This window comes from Ammodytes marinus (genome assembly GCF_949987685.1).
Source record: "Ammodytes marinus genome assembly, chromosome: 4".
Classification (NCBI taxonomy): Eukaryota; Metazoa; Chordata; class Actinopteri; order Uranoscopiformes; family Ammodytidae; genus Ammodytes; species Ammodytes marinus.
The window spans coordinates 27,338,622-27,348,621 of NC_137233.1; the positions used below are offsets into that span (position 1 = coordinate 27,338,622).

At 42.8% G+C, this 10,000-nt stretch overlaps 1 protein-coding gene across 1 annotated transcript in view; it reads right to left on the reverse strand.

Annotated features, from left to right (window-relative positions):
- plxna1b (plexin A1b) overlaps nucleotides 1-10,000 on the reverse strand; it is a 198,523-nt gene that overhangs the window by 90,063 nt on the left and 98,460 nt on the right. The gene's annotated exons all lie outside the window — the stretch shown is intronic.

A 10,000-nucleotide genomic window follows, 5' to 3' on the forward strand; every position in this document is an offset into this window, starting at 1 on the left:
GAGGAGCAGAAGGACGGGCCTGCAGTGTGTGTGTGTGTGTGTGTGTGTGTGTGTGTGTGTGTGCGTGTGTGTTTGTGTGTGTGTGTGTGTGTGTGTGATGCATCAGAGACGGAAGGGGAATTGCAGTGCCTGTACAGAATCTGTGCAACAAGACCATCGTGCATATAAGTGAAAGATATGTGTGTGTGTGTGTGTGTGTGTGTGTGTGTGTGTGTGTGTGTGTGTGTGTGTGTGTGTGTGTGTGTGTGTGTGTGTGTGTCTGTCATTCACAGCCATAGTGGACGTACGACCTTGGTGACAGGCTACAGATGTTGCTTAAGAAAGTGCAAGATCAAGTGTTCAAGTTAGCCCTTCACTCTTGTTAAAGGTGACGACAGATGGTCCACAACATGGCCCCAATGGGTCTCAAAGTGTGTGTGTGTGTGTGTGTGTGTGTGTGTGTGTGTGTGTGTGTGTGTGTGTGTGTGTGTGTGTGTGTGTGTGTGTGTGTGTTGCAAGATATTCACCAGCACTTAAGTATGTTTAAGTACGTGACAGACAGATTGCTAGCATATGCGCAGAATGCTAGTGTGCAACAACGTAGAGGCGCGCTTTGGTTTGGGGTGTGCATATGTGTTGAAAGTGTCAGCATACAACATTCAACTTTTCTTCACCAACGGGGCCTCCGAGTTGACGAGTGGCTTGATCCCTGTTTCATGATGTGTGTGCATGTGGTGGTATCAAATTGCCACGGCGGACTACATGAGCTGGCCGATCATAAAAGTCACCGCATTTAGCAACCCTATCCCTTGGCTAACCGTTAAAGCATGGACACATACATATAAATACACACAAATAATTAACAAGGAGAAGATGTACCAAGCAGTATGTTGAGACTAAAGTAGGATCTACACAGTGGAGGCTGAGTTTTTTCATGGGTAGGGATGGGAGGGGGATGGGATGGAGAGATGTAAGGAGAGATAAGAGTTAAAGAAAAACATATGGCAGAAAGAGAGAAAGAGCTTGAGGTATAGGAGATAAAGCCTGGTTAGCTCTGCAGGACGGAAACCAGGCGCACAAAGGAACGCAGCAATGGAATATTAAACTGAGAGCTGGGATTCCTATGTGAGCTTCAAGTCTACACATATATACCAAGATATGACATTTTTCCAGACAATTGTAAACTCAGTAGTACAGAAAAAGAAGATGGTTACATTGTGTCTCCTTGGAGCTAGAGATACAATTGTTAGTCATGGAAATCTGTTAATAGGCCTAGCAAGCAACGCTGGGTTGATGGATTGCTACAAAGCCTGGCAATGGATAAACATACCTACATAGTCAAGTGTAAGTATGCCACTTTTGAAAAGGTCTGGGACTCATTTGTGAAATTTCTGGGAGGGTGGGGGGGGGGGAGGGTTTACTAGAGCTCTGTAGTAGGGTTGCTGGACGGGTCCCGGGATTTCGGGATTCCCGTGAAATGAGTCAGTCCGGGAGTACCGGAAATTGGCCGCGGGACCCGTCCTCCCGTTTTTTTTTTTTTTTAGTTTTTTTTGAGGGGGGATATATTTTTAAATATTATTTAGACAGGCAGGCATACGAAATACCAGCGCCTCTACAATACTGAAAGTGCTGTGTCCGAGGAAGAGTCTGATGATACCCAAGAATATGCGTATCAGCCAGAGCCAAGCGAGCAGACGATGACCCAGAGCCTTACTGCACATCTGCAGCAGGCAGTCATTAGCCTCGTTAGAGATGTCGCCGTCTTGCTCACACCTGCGCAATTATGACGCTCGGCTTGCTGAGCGCACAGCATTTTTGTTGTGCGCTCAGCAAGACGGGCTTCATAGTTGCGCAGGTCTGAGCAAGACGGCTCCAAGTCGAACGAGGCTAATGACTGCATGCAATGTCCCGAGCCAGACCAGAGGTATGGGAATGACCTCCACAAAATAATTTCAAACGAGTTTGCGCTCTTCGAGGCAACCAAAGAGCGACCCAAACACCTGCAGCAGCTCTACTCTGCACTTTCCACCATACAGCCGACGTCCGTGGAAGAAAGAGCGTTCTCGGTGTCAGTTCGTGACAAAGCTCAGAAACAGGCTGAGCAGTGTTTCTTGAAGTCACACTTCATGAAAATAAAAGAAAGGAAAGCTGGAAAGTAATCTTGCTTAGCGTGTCAGTTTGAATAGGCTGTTAGTTCTGTCATGTCTTATTTCACACGTTAAGAGCAATCGGTAGTGCATTTTTTGTTATTTGCCTATCCTTTGGAAAATATTCAATTTAAACTGATTTCGTTCATAGAAATAAAAATAGATTGTTTGAAATACATTTGTTCGCCAAACACCGTTTTTTGGCCATGTTTTGATATTGAACCTCTGTGAATTTTTTTTCGTATTTTCTTCATAAAAACACCGTTTTCAATAGGCATCTTCTGGAAAATATTTTGCCTAATTTGAATGGCTTTTCTTCATGTTATTTAAGTAGAAATAAAACGTGATGTAATATAGCCTTGTTCTGCTGCATTTATTTATCTATTTGCATTGATTTAGTCCCATTAAAGTAGTATTAAAGGGCAATAATGGTTTCAACGGGAAATCCCGGGAAATCCCGTGAGGAGCTCTGAAATCCCGGGATTTGAAAAGGGGCCATTTCGGGAAATTTCAGCAACCCTACTCTGTAGTGTATTGCTGTTCATGTATTTGTTGTATTATATTGTTTATGTAGATATTTAACTTGAACTTTACTTGACTTTTCTTGTTTTTTCTCTCCTCCTTTCAATATGATGTGACTTCAGTAGCTCCCTTAAGTACCATAATAGAACATGCCTTTCAATCATTGCATTGATAATGCTTTTTATGTGTTTGTTTCTGTGTGCCTTTTTGTGTTTAATGTTTTATTGAAAGTGATGAGAAGTGTATGTTTTCTTATACGCATCTGAAAATTCAATAAACACAATGTGTCAACAAAAAAAAAGGAAAATAAAAGAAAAGATATGGCATGATGGGAACTCATTTATGCTGACTGAAATGTGTTGTTTCATCAGACTGACTATGGTGCTTTTGGACTGAACAACACTGAACTCTGCAAAACAAAGGGCAGACTAGACAGACCAAAACACTTGACACCGCGTGCCCTCTTTTTTCACATTTATTTATTTCCATTACTCTGTTTTTCTGCTAAACAATGTCCTCTCTGAGATCCATCCATCTACTAGCATCTCATTCATTCCTTCCACAGACTAAAACACAGTGTTCTTCTTCCATCTCAAGTCAATACAGATCCAAAGTACAGTAGCCCTTTTTTTTTTTTTTGCTGGCTAGCTGCCCAGAGAGAGAAAGACGGATGAAAATGATGCAAAATGAGCAATGGTGGTGATCAGAGGAGGAGGAGAGGGGAGAGAGGAGGGGGGGTCATCTACTGGAAGTGCTGGATGGATGGATGAACGGAGGGAAAGAAGGGGATGTAATGGAAGAGACACACACACACGGGGACGAATGGGCGAGGACATTGTGCTGAGTAGATGGGATATGGTGGCGGACGGGCCGCTATGTGTCATTGTCAGAGCGAGTGTGTGAGTGTAGTTCTCATCTGAAAAAAGGAGAGAGCTGGAAGAAGGATGGAACAAGGGATTGGTGTGTCTTAGATAATAAAAGGATGACAAGGGGGGGGGAAGGAGTGAGAATGAATGAGCAGATAATGGCTAGACGGGGGGGGGCTATAGAAAGAAATCATCACAGAATGTCTAGTGTATGTATAGTTTATGACTGGACAGAAAAAAAAGGAAAATGGAGAGAATAGAAGGAGCAAGAGTGTGGAGCCTTCCCTTGTATCATCGTGGACGCAATACCAATCCCCCCCCCCCCCCTACTCGTCTCCATAAATCATTATGACTCTGATTAAGGACAATAGTGCACATAAATCATACTAACACTATGGGTCCTTGGTGAGCAAGGCAAGCATAACCTTATCACTGCCCCTGTAGGTGTTATGACAGATATGGCCCTATTGTTCACAATTGTTCCTCATTGGGAGTGGCACGGAGCTGTTGATGTGGTATGATGGCAGTTTTCTTTCCCCACCGGAGCTATAAAATGTTTTACAGGGAGCCGTGGAATGTACTTGCATAACTGCATGTAGATCCAAAATAATGTTTGCCTGCATGCGTTTGTGTTAGGGAATACTGCTTACACATATACACACCCGCCCTGCCCTCGCCGTCTCCCTCTCCTCTCTGTCTCCCTCGATGGCTCTTTTAATGAAAGCCAATTCCCCCTTACAGCGTGCCACATTACTCCTTTAAATGACCTTATAAACCAAGGCCCCCGCCATATCCACTCTCTTGCCATCTCCTTATTTACAAGAGCCATCCAGCGCTGTAACTCAATTTCTCCTTTCCTGCGCTCTCTCTCTACTTCCCCTTCTTGTCAGCCCTTCTATGTCCCCCGACCATATCGCAATGCCATGACATGTCCCTTTCCTCTATAAAACTTTCCACCTCTCCTCTCCAATCTGTTTTAACAGAGCGCTATCACCTGCCTTTTAAATGTCTTGCTAACAGGCTTTGCGACGGTCACCCCCAACCCCCAAACCCTCCCTCCACGGACCTGTAAAAGCTTTCGCCGCTGCTTTTCATTGGTTGTTAAATCTAAAAAGACATAAAGGGATCAGCCTTGTCGCGGCTCCCTTTTCTTTCCTACACTCAAACACAAGGGGAGGAGTATGGTGGAGGAGAAAAGGAAGGGCGTAGTAGTCGAGATGTCCACTAAGAAGACAGCTTCTTTTTCTGGGTTATACTGTCTGGGGGGCCAAATTATTTTTAGGTATCCGCACGAGACTCTGTATTATCAAATGTGCAACACCTGCACATTACTGAACTGCGACCACTGAACCTCAAATGGCTCTAGTCCCACAGTTTAGAAAGAATTTAGTTTTACATGGAAACTCGCAAAGGTCAAATGGATGGATGTCAATTTATGGACCGAGCACAACAAAAACACCGTTACCCTACACGAAAGCTGGGAAAGTCTTGTGTTCAGTTTCCAGAAAAAAAAAAATATTCTAAGAAATGTCATAAATTGTGGCTCTTTAATGACTCCTCTTCCTTCTTCCAAATCCCAAACTTACTATGCAATCTCAACTAGCCCTTGATTAAGCTGGTATCATTTTTTTTTGAGAAATAGTCCAATTAAAGATGGAAAAACAAATAAATACAGAAGACATTTTTCTTGCTTTGGAGTTTAGCAGACAGGAAGGAGAGGAGGAGGAGAGCTTACTACCTGTCCATCATCCCTCCCTCCATCATCCATCCATTGCTTTCTCTCTGTGAAGCGGCATTTACCACACCTGCATTATTTCAATAACCGTCAATCATCTCTGATTGTCCTGTGGTATAATCTGTGCTGGCAGTGCACAGTCATGCGCTTAAAAAATAAATAAAAAATAATCGATATCTGCCGACGTAGCCACTAAGTGCCCCAGGACTATAACAGACAGCGACAGGAAAATATAAATAGAATAGAACAGATACAATAGGACTAGTTTGTTAAGGTGTAACTGTGGCTCCAAAATGTCGCCCTTATCAGTGTGAAATATGTGCAGTGCATCATTATTAGAAATGGGAATCCTCCTACCCACCCTTAGTAGCTTTTCCGGCTACTTGCTTTAGGCCCAGTGCAGAAACATGGCTCACAACGGGGGGTGTCTCCATGTAAGAGAGCTAGTCCTTCTAGAGCAAGTATACCTGCTCAGGGGGTCGTGGGGGTGTATCAAAGGCAGGGTTAGCGTGTGTGCATTGACTGGATTGTAAGGGGCTTACGAGATCAATGGATGGCTTGATGGAGGCTCGATGTGTTGACTGATTGGAGATAAGCAGCAAAGCAAACACAGGACTCAGTTTGGCTCTAAAGGGGGAGGAAGGAGAGGTGCTGGAAAGATGGGTAGTAGGACAAATAAAAGCTGAGAAACGGCAATCATATCGTTGTGTTCCATCAACAACAAAAAAGAAAAAAAATAATCGTGTCACATTCAATTTGGTGAAAACTACCGAATGGCGGCTACATTGCTGCAGTGATGTTATTATTGACAGAACCGGATGGAATCGGATTGTTTTCCGCAGACCTTGTTTTTTTTGTCTTTATGTATCATAGTAGAAAATAGTAGCCACTGTGATATACCTGTAATCTCTTGTTTTGCCTCTGAAAACCATGTCTGCAGTATTTTTTTTCGCACCCTCTGTCCTTCCTGCCTCTCCCTGGCTGTCTTTATATCTTTCTCATATTGTGTTTTGTCGGCGGTTTTCTCCCTAACGATGGAGCTCACCATTTCTTTTTGCCTCTCTTTTAATTGATCTTTTTTATCCTCTTTTCTCCTGCGTCGGGCTCAAATGATTAATTCGCTGCATTTTTTTTTCTTTCCCCACTTTCTGAAATGCAGTTTTGATCTCTTCTTCTATATTCCGCCTCATTGAAAAAACAAGAGGCAGATCAAACGACTTATTTGTCATTTGTGTGTGTGTGCACATATATCGAGCCTTCCAGGCCAATAAAGATGACAACTCAAGTTCCCTTTTTCCTAAGGAACTTATATAACAGTACACACACACACACACACACACACACACACACACACACACACACACACACACACACACACACACACACACACACACACACACACACACACACACACACACACACACACACACACACACACACACACACACACACACACACACACACACACACACACACACACAATTGCACTGCAGAAATAATTTGTTTGTAAAGACCTTATAATTAAATTGTAAAACTTTTTAAAATCATCCAACTACTAAAAAATAATAAAAAAACGTGGTCATATAATATATCTGCTATTCCTTGGAAAATTTCAGAAAAATTATGATCATTTAAATGCTGGAGCAATAACCACCTACCAATATTAAGAACAAAAAGTTTCTTTATGCAACCAAAATTTAAGTAAGTAAGTCATAATAAGAATGTCATTGAAGAAAGGGAGTAAATCAAGCGTTGGGATTGGCTACACAAACAGAATAAAGAGAAGACTACAGAGTGAGTAAAGAAAGTAGCACAAACAACATCAGACCTCATCACTCTTTATCATCAACCACAGCGTATGGACATTCCCATTACCTCTTCCAAAAAGAGCTAATCTCCAGGTATAGGTCAATACACTCTCCCATCCATTTGTCCACAATACCCTGTGCCTCATGTGAGAGAGAGAGACACAGAGAGAGAGAGAGAGAGAGATAAACTGATAGAAAGAGAGAGAGCAACAAAGAGAGAGAGAGAGAGCCTGATAGAAAGAGAGAAGAGAGGGTAACAGGTGGAATAAGAGAGTAAAATAGGAAAACTGAGACAGAGATAAAGGACGAGACAGAGATTGAAAAAAAGGCAGAAAACAAAGGACGGGAAAAATGAGACTGTAGGAGAGAAAGAAAAAGAGAGAGAGAAAGAGGTAAACGTGAGCGGCTAAAGGTAGACAGGCCTAGGGGTCTTCTAATTAAGTGAGAATGGGAGAGGCCGGCGGCCTGGTAAATGACTCTGTCACTTTAGTAAATGGACTTGGTGAGGAGTGAGGAGCCACACAGCTGGCATTTCCATTAACACTGCCAGGCAAAAACCCACACCACCATATATACACACGGATGGAGAGAAGCAAAAAGAGGACAAATAATGCCACTGCTGCTGCTGCTTTTCTTTTTATTTGCTCTCACGGGAGTTGCCGTGCAGAAGTCATGCCTGGTGTGTGTGTGTGTGTGTGTGTGTGTGTGTGTGTGTGTGTGTGTGTGTGTGTGTGTGTGTGTGTGTGTGTGTGTGTGTGTGTGTGTGTGTGTGTGTGTGTGTGTGTGTGTGTGTGTGTGTATGGATGGATGGTGATTGTAGAGAGAGCTTGAGCAGAGTAAACACACTGCCTGATTGACTTTGTGCTAAATATGTACGCTGTCATTCAAAATCACCGCCACCGATGTTTTCACAGGGAGCTCTCTGAAAACATCACAATGACTCCTTTGCAAATTAGAAGAGAATTGGTTGAAAGGAAAAGTGTGCATTTTTGACAAAAGCTACATCAAAGACAAATCAGTAAAAAAAAAAAAAAAACGGTATATATCCAGAACACTATATGTCATGTGTTTCTCCTATATGAGATCAGCTTATGTTGTCATAGTGATGGATTGGACCAAAACAAAGAAGAAAGAAAAGACTTGATGAAGCGATAAGTATAGAGAGACAGATACGTGGCTTGGCCTTTGTGGTTATTTTTAGTGATCAAATAGTTTGTGTCTATCAATCAATATGGCAAAACACCTCAACGTCTTTTTTCCCAGCTCCAAGCTTCCAGGAGTTTTGCTCATCGTCATGGTGAATGAACTGGTCGCCTTGTTTCAAATTGGTGGCACGCCTATGTCATTTATCAAACACAAAAAATGGCACCCGTTTGCCTTTTTTTTTCCTGCTTCTCAAACGTCCACATTTGTTTCTCATTGCAAAAGACTGAATGTCTTTAAGGTTTTTAGACGGTTGAAGAATATAACAAATCAATAAAGAACAAATCATGATTCCGGCCTAGTCATTCTGCACAAATGGCTTTCCAAATGTACTGTCACAGTATCATGTTCATGTTTTTCCACTCATCCTTTGCTTTACCCTCATTTGATACCTCATAACTGGGGTCTGACGAGGCCTGCTGTGCATGGATTTGAAAATAAATACGACTCAAATTCAAAACAACTGTCCCTGTGCTGTCATGCATGGGGGACACATCATTGTTTCCACCGAGTGTTGCTTACCAGGACAGAATACGGCGATGTGAGCGACTTTGCGAGTCTGTGTGCCAGCTTTTTCTGATTGGCCTTATCCAATGACTATCAGTTAAGAGCCCACATCTCTGGTTCCCCCCCAATCACTGTCAAGCAACAGGAGGAGCGATTGTACGGCCGCTTGATAGTGATTGAGAAAAAAGGAGCGGAGGGGGGAGATGGAGGGAGGTAGAGACGGGAGAAAGCATTAACCTCCCTATCCATCTCATCCTCTTTTCTAACCCTATCAGTCCGCTCTATCACGCCATCCTTTGGGATGAGACGGGCGGCGGCTAAAAAACAAGAGAGATGAGAGAAAGACAGGGCTATCTAGTGACAAGCTAGACTTCCATTAGGGGGCCGATAGCATCGCGCATAAGACAAGTGTCTGGGCACACTTTTTGTGATGGGACACGCACACACTCAAATCGAGTAAACGCTTCTTCTTTTTTTTCCTCTTAAACGGGGAATGAGCACGAGAGAGAAAGAATCGACAGGAAAGAGGGAAGTGAGAGAAATAGGCAGGAAACACAATTAAGAAAGGGAGAAGTAAAGATTAAGATATGAAGGGAGATGGGTACCATATCTTTCTGGCTAATGATACCGAATCTCGGTCATTCTCCTCTCATATCTAAACTGTTAGAAGGATTAGGCTTACATTTTTTATTAACTGTTTTTTGAGTAGGGCTGCAATGACCTATTATACTGTACGTGTTGTTGTTAACTAACCCTTATTGCACTTGCTAGAGAGGTGGAGGACAGTCAGATGGGGGCAGGAGAACAGAACATTATTGCTAAATATACTTGGAAGTCCATCTTCAGTCAAAAGCATAATGGCCTCATTTCGCTGTTCAGTTTTATCCATATTAGTTTTCTATATTTTTCCATTTTCTATGTGTGTTCCATTATTTTTTTGTAATGTAATGGGACTGCTTTTATATATGCAAATAATGTAGGCGTACCCAACTGACAGCAAAGGACAAGAGGTCTATAATGTGAATATCTCCATATACATGTGAGGGCGCAGTAATGTATGAATAATAGTGTCGCGTATGAATATGTGTGTGCTGTGTCCTGTGCTGAGCAAGGTAATATAACGGTTTGAACTCTTGTAATTGAGTGCCATATAGCTACATGGGCTAAACCCGCCATCCACACCGGCACCTCTCCCCTCCCTAGTCACTGTACTCCCTTCTCCGCCTCAATGCA